This window comes from Prinia subflava, chromosome 3, assembly GCF_021018805.1.
Source record: "Prinia subflava isolate CZ2003 ecotype Zambia chromosome 3, Cam_Psub_1.2, whole genome shotgun sequence".
Classification (NCBI taxonomy): Eukaryota; Metazoa; Chordata; class Aves; order Passeriformes; family Cisticolidae; genus Prinia; species Prinia subflava.
The window spans coordinates 39,156,336-39,180,999 of NC_086249.1; the positions used below are offsets into that span (position 1 = coordinate 39,156,336).

The following is a 24,664-nucleotide window of genomic DNA, read 5'->3' on the forward strand; positions in this document are numbered from 1 at the left end:
TTTGTTTCTGCTACCACACAGAGAAAGGGGCAAGGGAATGACAATGGAGGAATTGGAGAGTAAATAATCTCGTTTGTAAAGGTTCACCAAGCTGCACAGCACAAAGGAATTGACAAAATGTTCATGGCAGCTCTTTAGCTGTTTAATCACTTCTCTAACATGTGGGAGACTTTCACTGCAAGGGAAAAGGTATCTCAAGAGAGGAGTTCACTTTTACTAGAGATATTTTTGCCCTTATTGATAGCACTATTAAAGGTAACAGCTGTCCTTGGATTTTATTTCCACTTAACAATTAATGTCTTATACACTCCCAAAGCCCACACCTCTGTTTCAAGAGCCTCCACACTGACTGCCTGGAGCAAATCTACTATATACTCCTTCAGAGATCCTTTGGCACTAAAAAAGTGCCCCCAGGGCTTGTGGCATCAATTACAAGTCACTGCTGACCTTGGTACTAACTCGTATTTCCTTCATCAGGTCCTGTGATGCTCCCATAAAATTCCAGATAACGAGCTGCTCTTGCTGCAGTCTCTCAGCATCCACACTGACCCTGGTGGTCCCTGTGTGATAACACCCATGAGACTGAGAAAAGGAAGAGAGGAGACCTGGGTGCTTCAAGCAGCTCCAGGCACTGGACAAAGCACCATCTGTCATCCTGCAGTGACAGATGCATAGAACGACCAAGGAATCGTGCCACCAAAACTGACACCCGCCACAATTTTAGGATCCAGCATTTCCCCGTGCTTTGGGAGTATGGCCAAGGGTTATCCAAGCCCTACCAGGCAGGGAATTTATTCGCTAAGAAAGTGGCATAAGCAAGATAACAAGACTTCAGACACAGCCTATAAAGCTTTAATGTTTCTACATCAATCAGCAGCAGTTGGCTGAACAACAAGGAGAGTTCGCACTGTACCTATTCAAAGGGAAGTGAAGCTGTGACCGCAGTGTGACATCCCTGTGGACCTCCAGGCTTCAAGGTAGCTTTGCTACATCTGATCCCTCCCCACATGACTGTGCTGCCCAGAAAAGATCTAGCTACCCAGGAACTGCTTGCTGTGTTGCTTTTCAACACAAACAGTATTAAACTTAAGTCACTGAAGGCATTTGAATTAAGAAAAAGCAAGCGACAAGAGGAAACTAAACTTAAAAATTTTCAAAATGGCATCTATAGATGAAACTATATGCAATTTGAATGCAAAAGAGTTATTGAATGCTGCACTTATCAGTATTTATTGTGATGGAAAAAAGCATTAATGCCATAAATCTTAAAAATCACCCACATATAGCCATATTGTCATGGGTTAGCACTGGCCAGATGTTAGTGCACCCATAGCATGTATGTTTTTTCTCTAACAACTCCTGTGGGATGTGATCAGGAACAGAGCAGAGCAGGCTTAAATCTTGAAAACAAAAAAAAAAAACCACCAAAACTTTATTAATTACATAAGAACAGGGACAGAAATACTCTTAAACACACACAGAGGCAGAAATAAAAACTTCTTAGAACATTTCTTCTCCCGGTTTTTACCTCCCCACCCATCACTTTTCACAGACCAACCTTTGGGTTTTAGATCAAACAATCACCACTCAAAAAAACTAATCTTCAATTCAGCAAGGGAGAGAGGAGTCTCTCTCGCACCACAGACTGTTCCTCAGAAAACACGGGTCCACCCCTTATGTGTTCCCATGTCACCCGTGGCACCGCCTGGAGAAGTCTGCCAGGGTGACACTCTCTTTTTCCTATGTCTAGCGCTCTCACCGCTGTCCACAGGCTGAAAACTGCATACAGGGCTCTTTTAAGGATGCTTGCATGCCGAGCTCTCCCCTTTTTACCCAGGGGCCGGGGTTCCAGGAGCAGGTCTGCCCTGAGGGCAGAGGGCGCCACCTCACCCTCTCCCTCTCTTCTCTGCTCGCTCCAACTCTTCAAGTGCCAGTCACTGTAGCAAAAACAGGAGCAGCTGCATCCACCCAAAAAATGCAGTTTATGTTCAAAAGAGACTTAAGTTCAGTCCATGGCTGACATTATGCAAGAGAATTCCAGCTCAGAAGGCTACTCCTCTCATTCTTCCATCGAATTCCTTCCAATCATGCTTTATTATCTCGGTCCCAGGCCGCTTCCCTCTCTCCGAAAACCACCAGTCATGAGAATCAATGTCTAAGAAAAGTTTCTTTCTGCCAAGCAAGGGTTAACAGTTTCTTCTCAGCAGGGTGCTGCAGGCGGAGGCATTCCCAGGCTCCGCAAACCCCCACGTGGCTGGGCACCTTCTCCCGGAGTTTGGGGGGGAAGAGGGGGTGAGCACACACAGAAGGCACTTCCACAGTTTTCCACCCCTCCATCCTGGACGGGGCAGCTCAGTTCCAGTCCTGTCCCCTCTCTTCTTCCCCCCCCGGGGGCTCCGGCTTACCTGAGCCTGACCACGTGTTTCCCCTCCCCCACCCAGCCTCGTGGCCGGGCAGGGGAAGGAGGCCTGACACCTCCCTCTGCTGAAACCAGGATCTGAAAAGAGGCCGAGCCCCCCAGACTCCTACTTTTAACTCTTTGTGTCCTCAGAGGCGTGTCCAAACCTCCGAGTGACCAATCCAGGTGCTAGCAGAAAAGCTGATCACTGATTGGACTGCCCACATCCCCCTGGAAAAATTGACCTCCCCCCCCAACCACGACACATATCCAACTCTTTTTCACCCTAACAGCCACTGAGAGGATTATGTCAGAGTAAAGCATCCTTTGACACATCAGACAAATGTTCTCTGACACTTTTGTTACAAAACACTTATTAAAAGGGAAGGAGTCCCTCAGTTTCACTTTTCCATGCTAGGTGATCCTTGATGAGATGCAGTTTCCCAGCTGTATAGCATGAAGTAGGAGCTGTGACACTATGAAATCCAAAACAGACACAGACCCAAAAGTGCAGCTCTTGATGGCAGAAGTGTTTTAACTGAAACATCTTTCACATTTCAGCTACCATTTCCCCTCTATGAATCAGTTCTGCAGCTTGGGTAAGAAAGCAGACAAATAAAGAAATGTCCTCCTGTTGCTGGCTAGGGTAAAACTGACCCTCAGCTCTCTAAAATCAGCTCCACTCTGGATGAGAGAAATGTTATCCCAAGACAGAAATATCCAAACAGAGCTGAGATCATACACTGAATGAGTCTCCACTGCTTCATATCTACAAGGCAGTCTGTAGTCCTCTTTGGGGGTACAAAACTCCGCTGCTTTGATCTCCTGGAATCTTTTAGTATCGCTCGTTTAAATCAGTTTTGGGCACACAGACAAGATGGTAGACAAGATGGTAAACAACATGGTGCTAACAAATAGCTTAAAAAGCGTGAAGAATATAAGAGCTACATTTAATATGAAAATACTAAAAAATAATTTCATCCTTCCTACACATTCCTCTTCATTTGTAGATTTGAAAGCCATTACTTTAACACAAAACTTTTTTTTCAAATATTTATTTCTTATATCACAATTAAACTGGGTATTCAAACAAGATCCTTGGGGAAAAGGTCTCTTTAAAAGCAAATATGCATTATATATGCATTGATATTGTTTATCAGTATTCATAATTACATTTTCTAATGAAGACACAGAAAACTAGAACCTTCCAAGAGGTGATTTTTATCTATTTAAGCACATTCACGAGTTTTTAGGTTTGTATTTCCCATCAATAGCCCTGAAACTATGACACCTATAACAAAGATTGTATTGCATAAGAAAACGGAGCCTTTGATAATAACCAGTTTTAATTTAGGATAGTGACACACTAAGCATTTATGTGAAATGAGCACAAGCAACAGAGAGCAGGAGATTATTATAGCCCTGTGCAACATATGGTAACTTCAGGTATAGAACTAATGACACCAGAAGGACAGCCTAGAAACTTCTGCTGCACATCTGGGTCTGAGGAAGAAGTGAGAATTCCTGACAATTTCTACAGAAGCATATGCAGTCCCACCTCTCTTTATCTGTTCATAAAAGTTAAAACAGTGCTTGATGATTTTTACTGCTTCATCATTGCAATTACGATCACCAGTTCACACTTAGCAAGGGTGAGATTCACTGCTTTCTGTTTGATACTGAAAGGTACTGTATAAGGAGGTAAACCAGAGGGATGTAGAGGAACAGGAGGCAGGAGGACAGAGTGGGTTGTAGAATTGATTTTCACCCAGATAAATGAGAAACAAAATCTACAAGAGCTGCTGAAGCAGACCATATTAGATCTTCACCACCCTCCCAGCCCAGAGGACTCCCAAGAGCAAAGCCAAATCTGGTGATCTGGTGCTCTGTGTTAGGGTTCACCATGAGGGTGGTGAGAGAAGGCTGTGTACACACACAGGCCCTTGACATATGCAAATAACACATTTCAAAGCCACCGGGGGCTAAGGCTGAAGCCAGATCGCTTTGTGCTACCCTCCCAACTTCCATCTGTTTGTCCAACTGATTTATTGGGACAAGTGTTTTGCCCTTAGGTGAAAAGCTTCCCCTGCTTGTTGCTTCACTATTTAGGATATGGGCAAAACAGTTTCATCATTCATAATAAATTTGGAAAAAAAGTAAGCCAAGGGACAGCTGCCTAAGTCATCCGGATTCTAAGCACAGACATGAAAGCAATGCCTAATTACATCCTATTTCATTTCTGGAGTTTCTGGAACTGTGATGATGTTTCAGGCAGCAAAGAGAACTAGAGCAGTACACACATACATACTTTTCAACCACTCTTCCTCAAGTAGCTTCATCATGTCACCTTAGTCCTGTATTTTCTATTAAGATCTTTAATTCATTAAGAAGGTCTCACCTCTCATTTTGGAGAATCTTTGTTTCCATGGAGGTACCAGCTACGAGAAACAAGTGCTATATGCTGTGAAATCTAAGTGAGAAAGGCCTTTTACAGGCTATTTTACTCATCATGCAATAATATCCAGCCACCCCTTGCACTACTGAGACAGCAGAACATTTGATTTGAGATGTAATAACAGTCAGAGATGGCATTTGTTTCTAGAATTTCAAAGTGCCCATGTGTTAACACATACTAGGCTTGACAGTCTCCAGGTGAGCATGAGAAGTCTTGATTCTAAAATTAGGGTTTCCAGTGTCTCCAGAATCTCAACAAGTGAAAAGATACTGGATTTGTGTGCCATTATTTTAGTCATGCTGCCATACACAAATCCAGTCAAGCAGACTAAAGCTAGATTCCCGTATGTCTTATTCAAGGCACAGCTAGGTCACTCACCAGTGCACACCAAGGAAGCAGCACGCAGATGAAGCTGCTGTAGTGCATATTTAGTGAGTAACATCTTCTTCTGTGCGCTTTGTCAAATGTTCTAATGTGGGGAAAACAACTTCTGTGCTTGGTCTAGTATTATAATTCCTGTTAAACAATCTAAATGCTTCATTAAGGTTTATTTCCCAATCACCTATGACCCTAGTAAAAATTGCTCTAAATCAAACAATGCTATTAGGTAGATCACTTGTGCAAAGTGTCATAAATCATTATCTTTTTGCACCCCCTTTGCACTAGTAAAAATGACAGAGGCAAGCAGCCACTGAAAACTGCACTGAATGCTTGAGTCATTTGGAGGGGACAAGCAATTACAGTCTTACTTATTCAGACTTTGGCAACCAATTTCTACCTTTTGATTCTCCTGCCAGAAAAATCAGTATAATTAGATGCAAGTGCACAGCAAACAGTTTGGAGAAGACATCTGAACAGTGTGCAGGCATCTGAAGGATGGTAAATGTGAGTACATTGAGATGGTGCCTCAGTCCATGAACAGATGAAAGTAGTTTCCATAACGCATTTCCTCCATTATTCCCCAAGGATGAATCTGCGTGTGGCATGTTTTGCATGTCATCTCACTTACTCCCCTCCCCACTTCTGACATATGCCAAAGTAGCTCCACTGTCACCTCCCATTCAGTCTGTCCATCCTCAGCCCAACCAACAGAAACTGGTAGAGGTCCGTTCACACATCTCACAAGTCAGAAGCTGCCAGAGTCCTCCCTGAAATCTCATTCCTGGAATAAGACACTCTTGGACAAAAGACTCTGCTAAGAAATGCTAACTTTTAAAAGGTAAGATCCATTCCAGACACTGAAAACAACTGAGACTGTACTTAAGAATGTAACTTCTATGCATTCCTGTGATCCTGGCCTTCAGTGAATGGAAACAGGACTTTCTTGGATCAAAATTAAAAGAAACGGATGAGCTCTGCTTAGTCCAAAATGATGTAATTGTGGATATTCACAATTTACTTAAAAATAGTTCTTAATATCAGGAGAAAAAGGAAGTGCCAGCTCTTTGCACTAACAACTTCCACTTTTATCTCTGCTAATGTAGCATGCGTTATCTCAGGAAAAGGAATTTGAAAAATCACATATAAAACAGAACTTGTCACAACTGAGCAAATAGTTCATCTTTGAGTGTCACCGAAGTGTAAGTAAATGCAATGCAGCAGCTGAAGCACTCATTCTTGGTACACTTTGAAAAAGCAGGCAAGAGTCAAGCAGAAAGGTGCATAATGCCCTGTATCACCATCACACCAAATCATTTGAATATGTTAATTTGAAGTTTTCTGAAAGTTTCTCTTGTCCTTCATTGTTGATGGACCATTAATTGAAGAAATGAGAAGTGGAAAAGTTGGGTAAATAAAGCTGTGTTAGCTGCTCTGAGAGTTGTTCTCTCTTCCAAAATACAGTGCGACCATATTCTGCTCTTGGGTGTGTCAAAATGACCAAATTAGGAAAACTGGATTTTACTAATATAATCAAACAATAAATTACAGTTTGCAACTCCAAATGATTTTTCCAGACATTCATTTCAAGCATTTCCTTGTTTCCTTGGAAACTGAGAAATGAAGACACCAAATTAATCCAAACTGCTCTTCCGTATCACTCTCTGTCAGTGTACAAAATTCCTTCTCATTAAAAGTTGTGCTATAAAATTTCTGTTATGTCTAGCTTCCAAATATTTGTTAAGCCATCAAAATAGGCATCTTTAAGGCCAAATGATGCACAGGTCAAATTTTTAAAAATCCAGCTTCCTACTCGAATATACTGAGCTTTAGAGAGCTTCCACACAAATCACATGATCTTTACAAGTGTGCAGGCCAGTTCATTAAATGACAGACCTGGTTTCAGCCCTGAAGCCAGCAAGAATGCACACCTTGTGAGTAATCACTTCAGGCTGGAAATTCAGCTTTCAGCATCCTTGTAGAAACAGAGGTATTCTAATTTGCTTGCAAGGGACTTAAGTATTGTTATTTACTATTATAAAGAGCTGCCACTGTTATTAGACAAATCATAGAAAATACGGCCAAAAGAGTTCTGATATACTGCATTTCCTTCCTTTTCCATGCAGTGACCTTTCTTGCACAAAGTCAAGTTCAGTATTTCCCCTACATCACCTTGTCTCCTCTACAATGTCCTTCGATTTTCCACTTCATACCCTGGTCCCCACATTCAGCAACCCAATACTTTTTCCCAGCATAATATCTTCATCATCATACTCCTTCCAGGTTTTGATGGGTCTGGGGGGTACTTGAGTGACACAAAATTAGTGCTGGCCCTTTCCAGTCACTGTCAAACACATCACAACCTGACTGCTTCCTATTTTTGTCTGCTTCCAGTATTTGTCAAATATGGGACACAGAAATGTAGGATATCATTGGTTTAACTTTTTAATAAAGTCAAGTATTTCAAAGAGTAAAAGATAAATAAGGCATTGTGTTTTCATAGCTCCCTCCTTCTACATCAAAAGGACAGATGGGATAGAATTGCCTAGGATGTCAATGGTTTTCAAAACTATTTTCTACAAACATGAGAAAATCAGAATTTATCTAGCCTGTGGTTTTAAGAGATATCCTAATTAAATATAATTACAAAATCTAGCTGCCCTGAAGACAAAGGGGCTCATCCAGTCCTTTCTAAATCACAATTATCACTCTGTTCTTTTTCCCCTGAATAGTAGAAATTTTGTGCCAGCAGTTACAATCACCATCAATCCCATAGCAGCTCAGCTGCATTGGTTAGTGTACTCTAGGGGATCAGCCAAGATTTAATTTATTGCCCTGTAGGTGATGAATATTGTGTAACCTTTAAATTAGGTTACTGTATAACCTTTAGATTCTTGTTTCCCAGTGGCTTTTTGAAAGTTTTGTGTAGAGACTTAATTGGGCTTTTTGTGCAACTTTACATCCCTACAAAATTCCAAGATTTTTTCCGAGAGTTTAGTCTCAACCTATAAGATGGCACACCCTGAAAAACATTATAGGTGCTCAAGGTAATGGCAGTGTTTTCCCTGTATCTCCTCAGAGTGCCCTTCCTTTTCTAATGAATTGTGTGAAAAAGATGAGATGCCCCCAGGTCAAGACAAACAAGTGACATCATGTGCAGAGTAAAGGGATACAATGAGGAACACACTAAAGCTGGTTAATCAGGAAAAGCGAATGGAAAACGTGAACCCACAGTAAGGGGAATACTGGTTCTCAAGTACAGATATTTATATGCAGTTTTCCTACAGAACAGCAGAGATGAGATTTTAGGGAAGGCTGAAGCAGTGAGGTAGCTGATGGTATGGAAAACAGTGTTACCTCCTCACTCTGAACGCTCTGACATCGACCCAGAACATGTAAGAGCCTGCACTGCAGAATGCCGAGAGCACTAACAGGCAGGCAGAGGTCTATTACCCCACTCTCCCCTAATGGCTCTGAGCTGCCTGGCAGTAATGCACAGCACAGATGGTGTACGGATGATATAGACAATACCTAATTTTTCACCAGCCTGCAACACCCTGCTAGATACATCCTTGTTGGATAAAAAAATTACCATTTGTAATTGCTGAGATTCACAATAATTTAGCTCCCACAGAGGTGTCTAACTGTAATATAAATATGCTTTACAAACTGATGACACACTAATATGAGTCTTATGTGGCCCAGTTTCAGCCTGGAATGAACCCTAAGTGATATGGGGCTTATAGGACTATTTTGTTATTCCATCCATCTGTCTATCAGTGCGTGACCTTCACAGATTTAGAAGCCTTTGCCAGTTTGACAAGTCAAGGGGAGAATTGGTATACAAATCTCAAAGACACTATATTTTCTGAAATTTTATGAGAATTCAAGGAGAAGAAGAGACACCCCAGTTTGTCTCTTGACTAATGTCACCACTAATTTCACAGTTTTACTTGAGCCTCTTACGAAATTGGAAAGAGTAATGACACACCTCTTGGCTGGTGGCTCTGCACATGGAAGTCAGCCCGGCACACAGGCAGGAGGAAAAAACTTCAGGTGACTTTGGCAGGAGGGAGAGATCCAGAGGACTCAGTGGAAATAAACAGGGAGAACGAACATCCCCCCCCTAGGCAACCAGGCCTCATCAGCTATGCTGCTTAAGCAACAGTGTGTTCCTTGAAGGAAAAAGACATCAACCTGCTTTTACAAGCCCATCTGCCTACAGCTGAGTAGAACTTGATCTATAGCTTAGTATTAACAGCTGACTTTTTTTTATTTCCCAAGCAAACGCATTCACCCTTATAAGAACAACCTTCTTATACCTGTCTGTGTTCCCACCGCTATTCCTCGGTACTATTACAAATGATCTAAAACAACATGAATGGGTCCAGTCTTTCCTGGTTGACTCCTTTCACACATACTGTAACCTTTTAAGTTACCTGAGACCGCAGACTCAAACCCCCACCCTTCAGCAGCCACTCGCGAGCAGATAATGGAGCGCTGTTCTCATCGGGATGCTTCTCAGCAGCGGCACCGCGTTCCTGCTCCTCCCGATCACAGCGCTGAGCCCTCACTGCAGCTTCTCGGCTTTTTAGACTTCACTTAAACCTTTCCACCTTATTTCAGACCCGCACCCCATCCAAGACTTCAGATTAAGACCTCCTTGCTGTCAGGTACCACCAACACTGCCGTTTCCCTGAAACTCCCCCATTTTACACCCTCTTTTCTATTTCGCACACCGAGCATCTCTCCCCACGAGCGGGGTTATCCGACCCGGCACACGCCGCGGAGAGCGGCGCTGGCATCGTGTGACACAGAGCGAACCCGCCCGGCCTGCAGCCGCTCCCGGCGCTGCCAGCCGGGCTCCACAGCCCCACCGCCGGGCTCCTGCCACCTCCTCCCGAGAGCGCGGCGTGATCCCGGCCGGCTCTCCCGGGAAAGCTGCCTGGTTTTCCTGCCCGGGAGGCTCGGGTCTGCCGGAGGGGCAGCCGGCGGCCGCGCCCGCCATGCCCGCCATGCCCGCCGCTCCCGGCACGGCACAGCCGGGCACGGCGCAGCCCGGCCCACCGCCCCCCTCGCCTCTCGGGGCGTCCCGGCTGGGAGGAGCCCGGGAGCTCCGGGCGGGGCGGCGCGATCTCGCCGCTGGCTGGGACTGCCCGGAGCCGCCTCCGCTGTCCCCATCTTCCCCCGCTCCCCCCGCGGCGGCGGCGGCGGCCGGACCAGGTGAGAGCGGGGCGGTGCCCGGCTCCGCTGGGGGAGGGCCCGGGCGGCGGCGGCGGCTCCCGGTGGCGAAGGAGGGGCCGGGCGGGGGGAGGTCGGGCGGAGGGAGGCCGGGCTCAACTTGACAGGAGGGAGGGAGCGAGGGCAGGAGGCGCTGGTGGCTGCGCTCGCCGGGCGCGGGTGAGTGCGCGGGCGGCGGCGCGGGGAGGGCGGCGGAGCAGAGCGGAGCGGAGCGCGGCGGGCGCGTCCCGGCGGATGGCGGGCGGGCGGGCGGCCGGGGCGGAGAGGCGGCGCTCGGCCGCGCCCGGCGGACGGGGACAGAGGCGGGGACACCGCGCGGTCCCCGGCTCCGCTCCGGGGGCTGGCGGCGGCGGCTCTTGGCTGGCGGCGGCCCAGAGGAAAGTTTCGGGGATGCCGGTGAGGTGGGGGCTCCCCGTTCCCCTCCGCCGCCCGCGCCTCTCCGCCCGCTCCTCGGAGCCCGGTCGCCAGCCGGCGGCTGCCCGCCTTGACGCCGCCGTCGCTTAGCGCCCATGGCAGACAAAGCCGCCTCCCCACCTGCAGCCCCGGCCCCCTCCCCGCCAGAGGCGGCCCCGGGGACCGGGCCGGCTGCCCTGCCGGGGACGGGCGTGGGGAGCCACACTGGCCCCTGAGCGCCAGCAAACTTATTTTTAGATGTGCTTCCCATCACAATGCGTCTTAAAAATAGTATGGTTCTTATTTTAAGGAGTGGGAAATAAACTGGTTCTGGAGGCCTTGTGGTGGGATTTTTTTTAAAGCCTTTTCTTTTGTAGAGAAAAAGAAAAACATTTTCAATGGTATAGGCAACTGCGGCCGGTTAATATCCACAGGTGCACCCAGGATGCTTTTACTACGTCTTCATTAGGGTCACCCTCGAAACATGTGGACAAAGGTACTCATGGCGTTGTCCTCTGCGGAGTGTCCTCGGTGTGAGACGCGAGGTCTGATGTACGTGCACACCTGATTCATGCAATACTTCCTGTAGGGTCACTCGAGCTTTTTTTCATCTCTCGTTTCCTTCGTTTTCTGTCCTGTCACTCGTCTGCAAACGCCTGCAACATGTGGGTGATGCAGGCTGATGGAGTGATAACAGCCTGCAAGGATCAGAGCTGTTTATTACTTTCTAAATGAATCTTTTGCTTTTTTTTAGCTACTTTATCTCAGCAGACTCTGGTGATGGAACGACCATAAAATAAATGGGTCTTGTTGCGCCAAAAGTGTAATATTACATCATTTGTATCAATGACCTCGTCACGATTGCGCGCAAAACAGAGTTCTGATTTTTATTTTGGAGCCACTACAAATAATTGGGAGACTTGTGTAAAATGAAGCATAAGTGAAAAAGGAAAAGTACACCTCCTACAAGGACAGGAACTTTAGGGAAAAAAAAGCACTGAACTGTAGAGTATTTTAAATTACAAATGACCTCTGGATGTCACCTAGTTCTAGCTGATCACTCAAAGCAAGTCCAGCTGGGTAATGTTTCTCAGACTTTGTCCATGTGAGTTTGGAGTATTTACAGGAATGGAGGTCTCTTTGTGGTGATGCCAGTGTCTGACCATCTTTGTGGTGGGTTTTTTTTTTTTTCTTTGTCCGTTGTCAGTTTCCTGTGTTGTGATTTGTTTGTGTTTTTTCTTATTCCGCCACTGTGCACTTCTCATCCATCCATGGGCGATCATACTCATGTACATGTGTAGTTTTAGACACTAAAGAAACCGTGGTAGTGTTTTGATTGTTTCATGACAATGAAACATTGTCATGACATCATTTTAAGTATGATAGCTAGTTTTTATTCTTATACATCAGAAATTTATTAATCCCAAACATTTGCTTAACATTTCCTATTTATTTGAATGTGGTTAATAGCAGACTAGCATATTAATTGGAAATGCATAAACACCTGATGAAGACTATTTCTTGGTGCTTTCCTTAAATAAATGTCTCAAATGATTTACCCATCTCTGTCCACTGGCCTTGTGTTCCTTATCCTGAAATTGAGATTGCTTGCTCCCAACTTTTGCTAGAGTCCTTTCACCATCAGCAGCATCGTATATAGTTTCTTAGACCAACAGAGAGTGTACTCATTTTAATAGAAGGAAAGCTTTTTTCTTTAGTCTGGAAATAGATTTTCCTTGGGAAGAGATGTGCCATGAAAAATACAGTACAGCCTGTTATTAATGAGAAGTTGCCTTTGTACTAGATAGGCATTGTTTAATGCTCTGGAGTTGGTTGATACTTATGATGCTGATGCTGTGGTAAATGATGAATTTTTTTTTTTTTTTTTTTTTTTCCAACAGGAAAAAAAAAAGCTTCTGCGCTGTGCAGAATAAAAATCTGCATGGCATAAGGCTGTCAAAATAACTTGTTTCTTCATTTACGTAAATTCTTGGATGTTGCTGATAATACCTCAAAAGCAGGGGAATATATTTCTAATGTAATTTATAGCATGTCACTTCTGGATGTGTCTGGGTAGAATTTCAAAACATTAGGATGGTGCTGCTTAATAGCAAATGCTTCTGAGTAACTCATGCTTTCCATTAGAGCCGTATCAAATAATTTATTAGAAGCCGTTTGAATGACTGGCTGCACTGAATTTGATGATATTTAGAATCATTTGATAAATAATTTAACTTATGTTCCCAGATAGCAGCTGCATTTTTATAATGATGGGAACACCTGATGGGTCCATTCATTGACTTGTATTCATTGTAGTGAGCTTCCACTCAGGGAGAAATCAAATCTATGTGTTGGGTTTTTTGTGGTGGTGTTTTATATTATTTTATTTAGCCCTGCAGTGACTGTGTGAGTCTTAGATACTGTTGTCATTTATAAATCTTTTCTGCAAGCTTACTAAACTCTAGATTATGTATTCAAGATTCTAAATTTTACCACCACTAATATTTTAGGTCTTTTACAATGGTATTTTCTATTTAAATATGGACTGCTTAGTCTGTTTATGTTTTTCGCAGTCTGTATTAATCTCCTGCTAGCGTGTGATTGTGGCAAAATAAATACATAAATGACAGATTACACTTCCACAAAATAAAACTTTTTTGCGGTTATGAAGGCTGTATTTTATTTGACAGTATTTGAGGGTGTTTTGCATAGTTGGAAAAACAGTTTTTATTGGACTATTAAGATCAAACTCTTGGAAGAGGTGATCATCAGGATAGCAGTGATTCATTAAGATCAAAGTCTTAGAAGAGGTGATCATCGGGATAGCAGTGATTCATATCATAAATTTCAGTTTGAATTTGATCAACAACATAAAACTGGGAATGCTCTTGTTAGGCTCACGAATGGTTTGCTTATTGTAGTGCATACAGAAAGGCTGTCAGCGGCTTTAACTTTATTGTTGTAGGACAGAATTTCATAATGCAGCTCATACTCCCTCAGTTTTATGGCCTGGAGGACTGAATGTTGGAACGGCAGTGCTAAATTAAACCTGGGGTCTGTGACAATGGCTAATAAAACATGCATCAGAGGGAATTGTGAGAACAAATGGGAGGTAATTTGCATCCCCTGCTCAAGGTGAATATGTTGCTTTGTAGTTTGGAATTGGCTTAAAAACGGAATAATGTTTAATAGCCTCTTCAGATGTTATTATGCATAATTGTGATAATTTTGGACATACTTGTTGCTGACACAAATAACCAGTCTAAATCTGTGGCTAATTTTGGGTGCAGATAGTTTATGCTGGTGTTTTATTTGCTTGCTTGTTGCCAGACTGTTTCTATACTCAGGCCAAATTAATTTAATGTTTTCCACTAGATTCAATGATTGTGGCTAATGTGATATTTGGAAAAAAGAGTTTCTTCTGCCCACAAAGTTTTTAGTTTGAACTGTAGTGGTGACAGCCCTCATCGGGGTGTGAAACCTGCCCAGTTGCGGATTGCTTCTCTGTTTGTGTTGGAGCCTGGTCTGCAACAGAAACTGTTTCTCAGAGAATCCCATCATCACCAGTTTGTAGGAAGGTCTGGGGTGTGTTATCTCTCAGCTTCTCTTGTGGAATTGACATAAAGACCATGCCTGTACTTGCTAATTAGGTCTTTTATTTTGGACTTGGAAAACTTGTGAAGTTTGTGTTCCAACAGCTGTCCTAGTGAGTGTTCAGGTATTTTAAATATAAACAGCATCTACAAAAAAGCCTGTAATTACATTTATACATACTAACTTGAGTCTCCTGAGCTCTGGGGTTGACTTAAAAGTCAGGGTAAAAAAGCAGTTATAGTACAGTCTGTTCCTGAATATTGCTTAATTCCAGTATCATATAATCTTCAATGAGGGATGCTTATCATCTCTCATTTATTCTAAGCAATTGCTTCTGAATACTGTTAGATTCTTGGTGTTGATAAGAATAGGTTATGTGCTGTATGAATATGTATTCATGAACTTGCCATTGTGGGGTGGAATGGCACCAGTCAGTATTATTCAGTGATACATGTGAGTCTAAGTAAAAATTACATTATGTTATTGATTAGGAATTTTTTATGACTCTTTTGAACTTAATAGATTTCACATGCAGCCCCATGGAGGGTTTTGAAATGGTGAAATTCTACAGTTCCTACCACAAGCTCCTGACAGGCTCCATACTATGTTTGAGGACTTACATGTTTGAATTTTGATTGAAATTGGAGATAGCACTGTTCCAAATCAGTGTTCTCTCAGCTTCTGTGTGAGATGGATGGCTTTACATTTCTCTTTTCCTTAAAGAAATTCCTTATTTGCATACATACACCCAACAGGCCCTGAAAGGAGTGCTGTTGCTCCTGCTCGAGAGGTACCTTTCCTAGACTAGAAGTCAGTAGGCTGCTGTGTTAATCCCGTGAAAACTCCACCAGTTTGAGTTATCGGCCACGAAAATTTGTGCTAATGTGCAACCCAAACCCGTTTTTCACAAAATGCTTTGTATTTGCAACACGACCACACATTCTGTTCTCATCACTGCTGCAAGCACGAGACTGCTATAGATGGCAGTGTCAGGCTGGGGAAAGGATGGGAGAGTTTCTGGTGGCTGCAGGCACAGGAGGTGAGAACTAAATGTAAAACCCGGATTTCTGTCCCCAGTAATTGAAGCTTCTTTCCTAAAATAGCACTGATAAAAATCGTAGCTTTCATTGATTTTTTCTTGTGTTATTCATGTCAACCAAGAAATGTTCTTAAATGCTTTAGGCAAATGTCTAAAAGGAGGGTTAAAAATGTAGTAGTAGGTGTTTACTGTCATACTTAAGACTTACTTCTTGTAACTTTGTACTTCAGAAAAAAAAGATTCTTATAAACCTTTTAACATATTTTTAAATGAGCTGGAACAAAACGTGACATTACAAATAGTATTACTAATGTCTATTAAATATTAGCCCATGCTTCATGGTAGAGCTTTTTGTTTTCTTTCAGTTACGTAAGAGCACAGGTAATTAGAGTGCTTTGAAAGGAGTTTAAATACAAGTGTCAGTCGTCATCATAAATGAGTGATTGTTGGGATGTGGATTTATTTTATTCTTTGCATGATAATGCGTGCTTTGTCTTGGAGCAGCAATTGCAAGACCTTCATACCAGGCCATGACAGAGCATCCAATTTGGCAGGGGATTCCAAACCGGGGCACCTCGCAGGAGAAAGATTGGAACTTCTTGGGATGGTCCACTTGTAAGGGTGTGGAAGTCGTTCAGCAGTGCTATAGGGTATTTCTGTCTCCTAAGTTAAATAATAGGTGTATTCTTACTTAGGTAGAAATTACTTTTCAAAGATAGGCTCTTTGCACAACAGGTCCCTGAAAAAGAGTATTTGTCTTACCTTGTGGAAGGCTTTATTTGGAAACAGAACACGTCCATTCGTTCACTGCAGGACTTTCACTGTGATCATTTTATGTGTACCTGACAAGCTGTATAAAAACTATGCAGTGACATTTGGGCTTGGTTTTTTAAACTTGATGAAATCAGCTACTGCATCCTTAAGATTTTGTTTCAGATGTCTTTACTAAAAACCTGATTCCATGCAAAAGCAAAAAATATTTTGAGCAGATGATACTGTTCTTCAGAAAAAGTACTGCATACTTGTGTACTTGGCATAAGGAAAATACAAACTGGGGCTTTCAGAAAGCAAGCTGAATTTCCCTGATGGTAGAAACAGGCTTACTTGTCGAGACTGACAATTTTAGTGTTGCTGGGCAAGAGTATGAATTTAACCTCTGTCTGTGTTTCCAAATACCACAAATGATGCTGTAGTTGGTGTTGGCATTGAGGGTGGAATGACAGACAACAAGTAACATAATTTTTTGTAATTGTACCATGGTTGCCCAGACTATTCCTATGTCGGTGATTCCATACATTGCTGTTTAAAAGGGAATTTTAACAGACTTCACAGAACTCATCAGTCTCACTTTTTGTTTTTTCTTTTTCCCCATGGCATGACAAGGTTTGAAATAAGTTAGAAGGAAAGCTGTATGCTTAGCATTTGTTCAGAAATTATTTAATGGATGTGGTTAATGTATAGATGCACTTTCAACTTGGTTATTATTGAATGAACATTTTCAGTATCTTAAAATTCTTTATCTTATATACATAAAAAGTTGTATGCATTGCTCATTAGGGATATTTGTAGCAATAGATGTTCCAAGAGAGGGATTGTTTTGGCTATTAATAGGCATCCTGTATTAGAAGACTGAAAATTAAAGTAACATGATTCACATCTTTCATATTATATTTGCCTATTTCTTCTGTCTCCTGATTAAACATGATCATCATTAAGAGCAAGTATGCCCTCCTGTGAAGTCTGGAGTTAAAAAAGTTAGTAAAGCTCATTTTCTTATGAATTTATATTTTGTATGGTTCCTCTGATGGTTATGATCAGTGTTTTTATTATGTTGAAGGCATGGTAAGGTTTCTCTCCATGTGGACTCGGCTAATGTGTAATATGATGTGAATCCGTATTCCAGCCTTCATCTCATTCAGGGCATCTATTGGAGCTGTTTAGCAGAAGCTTGTTCTTCACTTGGCCATCTGTTTCTGTAAAGCATGTAGCAATTTAACTACCTTAGAGGTTGCTATCCTGTCAAAAATCAGTAATATCTGTCAAGTGGTTCAAAACTGTTGGGAGGGGAAGAGTGAGATGTTCGCAGACCTTGTGATCACATAAGCTTCTTAGCTTTAGCAAAGCAGACCTGAAATCTGTATTTTAATTATTCTGCAGCACTTGGTGTTCTGATGGTCTCCTTAAAGAGATATAGCCACCAAAAGAAAATTATTTGTGTAGGAAAACTTTAAAACATACTCCAACCAGATAATATTTCTTACAATGCTTCGTGTCAATAGGACACTTCTAAAAATACTTATTTTTAATAACTGTCAGACCCACATTTTCCCCCCCTGTAAGTTCGAAGATTTCATGGATATTTTGTAAGCAGTAATAGCTACGATTCATTCAGGCAAAACATTTTGATGAGTGTTTATTTTACTTAATATCCTTTACTTGATATCCTTGTGCTTAATATTCTGATTTGTCTGCAAGAGTTTGTACAAGGAGTGGAGTCACATGTAAGATTTGGTCACCTGTAAAGAAGAGTAGCTTTAACATCTACTGTAAATACAAGGCTCCTGCTTCCCCTACTAGAAATACTTGTGGAGTCACACACTCCAACACAATTTTTGTCTCAGGTTTTTTATGATGTGTTATTTTAGTTCTGGTCTGTTGCAGTGTCATTTAGCAATCTTGTTCTGGAAGTCGTATTACAGAAGTTGTCTTGAAATTAATCCATACCATGCAAATAGGAAGTTGTCCCATAACAAGGTAAAATCAATATCCTACTTCTTTAATTAGAGAAAGAAGAATAGGAAAATGTCTTCTGTCAATAATGATCAATGGCAGTTAAACCTTGCAGGACTCTGAAGTGTGCTATTGGTATTGACATGCTGTACATTCTCAGGAGTTGTCTTACTGTAAAAACAGGAGATGAGAAGTAAAATCCCAAAGAAGGAGATAAAAGAAAACAAAGATTGCAAAAAGAAATGTAATTTTTTATTTAAGAAAACTTGGTAGATTGATAGGAAAGCATTGGAAGGGTGAGATTGGATAGAGATGGAATGAATGAAGAGCATAATAAAGAATGAAGGGGAAGAAATTACCATTTCCCATTACCATGGGAAAAAATGAGGGTGGGTAAAACCTTTTGAAAATCATTGGTGTCCCAGTTAAAGTAGAACATATACCTCTGAATATATAATTTGAATACATTCTTCAAAAGTCTCTGCATTGTTCTTAGATTCATGTCAAGCTGACTTTTTGAGTAACTTCTTAGATTTCATTGCACGATTTGTTAGCTGTAATTTACTAGCTGTAAATCATCTAGGCCTGAATCTTGACTTCTCAAAGTTTGTCTCATAAAAATATAAACTAAAATACTTTGTAAGTCTGGACAAGCAGTGTCAGAACCAGGTGAGAATTTTGTATGGCTGATTTTCCCTGTTTAGGAACAATACTGGAAGGCTTCCACAACTTTCTGTCACCACAGAGGCTTAATAATGCTGCAGTGGTATTTTTTCCCAGCCTAAACATGGCAAGCTAAACAACTATGGCCATTTACAGTAGTCTCATTAGGCAGATGTCCTTCAGAACAAAAATGAATATTTTATTTTGCTTGTGCAGTTCCTAAAATGCTTACTAACATCATTTTGGAAGGTGAAAATACAAAATTTGTTTTCATGCTTTGTACACATAGTGTGTCTTGTTGGAAAACACTGTTGAAAAACATAGTGCTATTATAAAAGGATGAGAGAACAGCTGCCTGTATATTTAGCCCTGACCTGTCTGGGGTCAGACTGAATGTTTCTGAAAGGGGGAGAGAAGGTCAGGTACCATCAAGGAAGCTGTGATCCAACTGGGGCAGCTTCTGAGGTGTAACAAGGAGAAGGAAAGAGGGAGCAAATGAGAAGGTGCAGTGCTGGTGAAGTTTGGGAGATGGAGAAGAATGGCTCCCAGCAGAAGTGAGTCCTCAGCAGCTGTGTCTGTGCTGCTGCATCCGCACGTCTGGACCTGGACACGTTGCTAAGCTGAGCTCAGCCTGGAGCAGCTGTCTTGTACAGGTCATGAATCCAGGTCCAAGGACAAGCTGAGTGGTGAACAGTATAAAGAATTGGTTTGGTGTTCAGGATGGCTTCTTGTACTGCCCTTTGTTCTCTGGTAATTTTTTTTTTTTTAATTAGATATTTAGTTTATTAAATACAGCTAAAGCTGTATGTAGGCTTATGGAAATACCAAATTCTAAGTTATGTTATTTGGAACAAGTTGTTCCAAATTATTTGTTAGACCTTGGAGGGAACTATATGTATATTCTTTGCCTGGAGAAGTGGCTGAAGATTGCTGGGGATGAAATAAGGTCCAGAGGAAGACACATTTCCCACGGGGGCATAGCTATGAGTGAGATTTGGTTCTGAGCTTTTTTTTAGTGTCAACTGGCAACAAACCAGCTTGAATTCTTGTTGCTTAAGGTTCCTATTTTTGTATTTTAATTAAATACAACTTCAGAGCCCAAATGTTATGGTCTGGGGAGTTCTTTTCATCTTCATTTTCATGTTTTAGGGGGGATGGGGAACCAAGACTGTTTTCATCTGAATTCTGTGTTGGGTTTTAGCTAATTTCAATAATTTAGCTAATTTTGAAATTAGCAAATGCTAATGCAATTTACACAAATAAGAGGCCAAAAGAAACAGGCAAGAACATATTCTTATCTCTGACAGATTGCACAGTGCACCAAGTTCTTGTAAATACAGGTATTTATTATGAGGGCATTACTAACTTTTGCCAGGCTTTCGCTGAATTTTTTGAGTGAATTTACCATTTACAAGCATATTTAAAGAGTGAGAGGAGGATGTTAATACATTTATAATAAAAAAAATGGAAAAGACTAAAGTTTCTTTAGTTCATACAGTCAAAGTTGTCAGTAGAGAGAAACAGTGTGGAAAGTAAATGTTGCTGTAGCTGGCTATTTTTAATTGTCTTTAGAGTGATTTCCATGCTATCATTTTCCTATCACGACTGTCTTTCTTCTGCCTTGTAAGTATTGCTGTGGAGTCTTTCTTGCCTTAATAATTCTGGTCTAGTAATTCACAGTCTAATACCTAGCTTTGAGGTGTATAGTAACAGGATCTACAGTCCCACTATTCACAAATGAGTCTGCATTCTTTAAATCTGTGCCCCATCCCTTGGGAGGATCCACAGTGCTGCCTCCAGGACTCTAGAACAATTTGTGACTGATGAAAGTCTGATGGTCCTCAGGCCAGTGGATCCACCTGAGAAGGAGCCCTGTACAAATGGTGTCTGAAGAATTCTGTAATGCTATTACCCCTCTTTTAATTTCTGCCACTATTAAAAAGTGAGGGAAAAGAGGAAATGACCATGCAGGTTGCTTGTTGTTTTCATAGATTTGCATAAATCACATAGGTGGTTTGTTATTTCTTTTTCCCCTTTGGGAGATGGGGATTTGCATAAATCACATAGGTGGTTTGTTGTTTCTTTTCCCCTTTGGGAGATGGGGAAGAATAGATATATCCTTAATATGCCATGTAAGCCATATTTGAGCATTGCTGTGACAGGTAGTTCTTTGTATACAGTTTATGTTATTATTACAGTAGTAGAGTAGGTTAAAACTGTAAATTAGCATTTTTTTTCTCCTAATAAAAACTGTGTTTGAAAAAGAGTGCAAAAGGAAATAGTTAAACTGTTCCTTATTGATTAAGTACTGTAATACTGTGCCGGGTGAAAAGTTAATATTGATATGTTTGAGGACGGCAGGTTACTTTGCTGAGCAGAAATTACAGAAGATTCTGAATAAGTTTGTGTTGTGTGAAATATGTTAGTGTTGACATATATTAGGTTCTACTTTGCTGACAAAGGAAGTAAAATAAAGTACATATACATCATTGGGACGTCAGAGTAAATATCCCTCTGTGTTGATGGCTTGATAGATAAGCCAGGCCCTGCAAATATTTTTTTCCTGACCCAACCGGTTATGAGCAAAGACGTGGAGATCTCTGTTTATGTGGAGCCATTTGCAGTCAAGAAAGAGGGTAGAAACTGGAGATTGTCAGCAGTGATAAATAGGCTTTGGAAAACCTTCCATATAAAGCAAGATTGAGAAGATTGGAACTTTTCAACTTTTCCAGTTAGAACTATATGCAGAGTACTAGCTGTGACAGGGAAAGGGAATTGTGTGTTCTCTCTTTTCTTTTTGATGAAAGACTTAAGTCTGTGTAATAAACAAAAAAAAAATTCAAGTATGCAAGAACTTCTTTTTAGATGGTGTGTCCTTAGTTTATGTAATTAACTGACAAAAATATCTGAGCAGTGAGAAGATGCTATTATTTCTGCAACAAAAAGATTACATGCTTAAATGCAATATATGCACTTAAGTATTCTTGAAGTAATTTCTTCTATAAATCCTTGCACTTGAAAATACAAGCAAACTAGTTGGAGCAACTAAAGAGACACTTTCCCAATCCAGAATTGTCCGCTGACGAATTTCTTGCACCTTCTGTCAAACCATCTGCTACAGGCTAATGAACAGACAGCGTGCTGGATTAGATGTAGCACTTGTATGAGCTATTTTGATAGCTCCTGTGTTCCTTTCAGTGGGAACTCTGTGATTAATGAAGCTTAGACTTAAAATTTTGAGGGCAGGGGTGGGTAAAGTGTTCTTTCTTTGAGCTTCCGCACTGCAGGATGCCGTTAACAGAGAGGAGTGTCAAACCCACATCGCTGTTTCTGAGCGTGTTCCAATGTTTTCTTATAAGCCTTTGTTTAGCAAAAGAACAGCTCAGTAACCTGTGTCACACGCCCTTGGGAAGTAATGACTGAATTGAGACGAGTGCAGAGTTGTGCCCATTTTGGGCTGGGGGATCTTCATAATTCAGGCACCAAGCATCACTCTGTAGTACAAAGCAGACACCAGAGCTGGAGCTACAGCCTAGCTAGAACAGATACAAGCTCCATTTCAGACCTCTGTCTCTAAGGAATCACCACCATGACCGCTTAGATTTTCTTCCTGCTGTGTCTCTGGGCAAGATACCACACTACATGAGTTTACTGGCAGGCAGTGCAATAACCACAAATTTGCATCTGGAACACAAAGAATAAATTTATTTCTATTACCTAGCTAAGTGGAAGTTCCCCAGCAATAACCAGGCAGAGGCACACAAGTGATGAGGCAGGCACTGTTAAGTTTTGGTCCAATGCTAGAGAATTACTGGCCTGCAGTTCACACAGGGCTATTCCCGCTGCAAGGTCATTTGAGCGATTTACAGTCCTCCACACCAGTCTTTGACTTTTTAACACATTCCTCCTGGCACACACAAGTATTTTTTTCCAGTAGAAGACACGGATCTTGTGTTTGAAGTTCTCTCTATACAGACTAACAGAGAAAGCATTCATTTATTTAATTAATTCCAGCATTTGCCCTTTTGAAGTATTCTTAGATTGTGAGGGATCCAGTTTTACTTCAAGTCAATCTTTCTTGCATTTTTAAGGACTGAAAAAAAAAGGTTAATGATGCTGTTCCGTCACTCTTTAGTGATTCCTGTAATTACTGTTGAAATGGGAGCTGCTCATAAACATCAAAGATCCAGTACCAAGAGCAGGTGGAAGTGACTGGCCTTACCATCAAAGCTGTCAGTGCTGCTGGTGGGTTTCCAGTCTCCAGACCTGCTCATGATCAAAGCAGAAGCACATCACTGAACACATGTGGGCTACTCTAAGGACAAAGGAGCAGTGAACCAAAGGATGCTCTTCCTACAGTGTGGTAGCTGCAGGAAGAACATCCTTTCTGCCTGCTAAACCAGTCTTACAACAGCTGGACTAAATGTGTGTTGGCCTGTCAAGAGTTCTTGCTGGAAGCTTTTGCTGTTCTACATTTGCTCTCTATACAAAAATATGTGGCTCATCATTACTGACATTTCGCTTGTAGATCAACAATGCAATTTTTTTCTTTTGTTGGATTGTTGGTTTTTTATAAAGTGTTGAATGAGTGTGCCCAGGTTTTCCTCAGCACTGCAGGGGCATCCTTCCTAGCAGAAATTCTGATGGCTTAAAATTTTTGCTAAATCAGCTATGACCTAATGATGCCACTGCAAGAAGATCCACAAAGTGAAAAACCATTATGATCATGTTGGAACAGTCTATGCGTTGTGCCTGCGTGCGTTGTGTTAATAACCAATCATTGTAACTAATTGATTTCTTTTGCCCAATCTGATATACAGCCCATTATCTTTGATATATTTAATGAAAACTCTTAATACATTAAGTTGTGCACATACAAAAAAAAAAATAGTGTAAGATAGTGCACAAATGAAAAAAAAATTGCTGTGGGCATGACTGACAGATCAACTTATTTCAGTCCACACTTTCTGTGCTAGCATAACTTGAGTGACTTCATGCCTTCAGTGTGCCCACTTTCAATACACTGACCAGCTTAGTTTACGTAACCGTCAGAGAGGGCAAGAGTCATTGCAGTTCAATTGTTATTCCTCATCTCCCCCAGCTGTGCATAAATCCATGGAAGTTAAAAGTAGATTTGGGGATTTTCTGTAGTTAATGTTACTGGGTTGTAATCTCTATTTCATACCTGAAAAGGCTATGACATCTCTGTGTAAATACTTATTTTTATTCTTTTGTATGTAGGGATTTCAATTAAACTCAGAAGCTAAAGTTGCTCATCATAGGCATTCTGGTGACCAACTAGGACACGATATTGTGTAATGCAATTCTGTAGCAAGTCTCCTTAATTTTTACACAAGGTACAGCTAAATGAGCTGAGTGATCTGCTAGAATTCCTTTAGTTTTTTTCTCTCTCTACCTGCTTATTTACCAGCTTAAATGCTTCAAAACCATTGTTGTTTCCTGAAGCATATTCAAATTTCTTTGGTATTTGGGGGGGTGGGGAACAGATTTCAGGGTCTGTCTCTTTAGTTTTGTTTGTCCCAAGCAAGGCCATGAAAGGGTAACTGATTTCACCCATGTGAGATCTGTATCCTCCCCAGCTGACACCAGAGCATCTTGAGCAGCACTGGATGCTTGTGTGTGTGTGAAACTAAATCAAGACCCTAATGCCATATAAGAGACATAAAACTGTTACAGTATCCCAGAGCTACAATATCCTAATAATTGCTGGCACGTATCCTCTGAAATGTGTTGAGGAAAAATACTAAGGTCA

General features: G+C 41.5%; 1 protein-coding gene across 2 annotated transcripts in view; it reads left to right on the plus strand.

Moving 5' to 3' along the window:
* The first annotated feature begins 10,361 nt into the window (after positions 1-10,361).
* The window catches only part of FRY (FRY microtubule binding protein), a 228,467-nt gene continuing 214,164 nt past the window's right edge, over positions 10,362-24,664 (plus strand). Inside the window, exon 1 of one of the 2 annotated variants that reach the window (XM_063394764.1) lies at positions 10,362-10,454. The gene's annotated coding sequence lies outside the window, so the exon portion shown is untranslated. Of the gene's footprint in view, positions 10,455-10,550; positions 10,632-24,664 lie in introns of those variants that run through there. The other variant, XM_063394762.1, reaches the window with a different exon arrangement.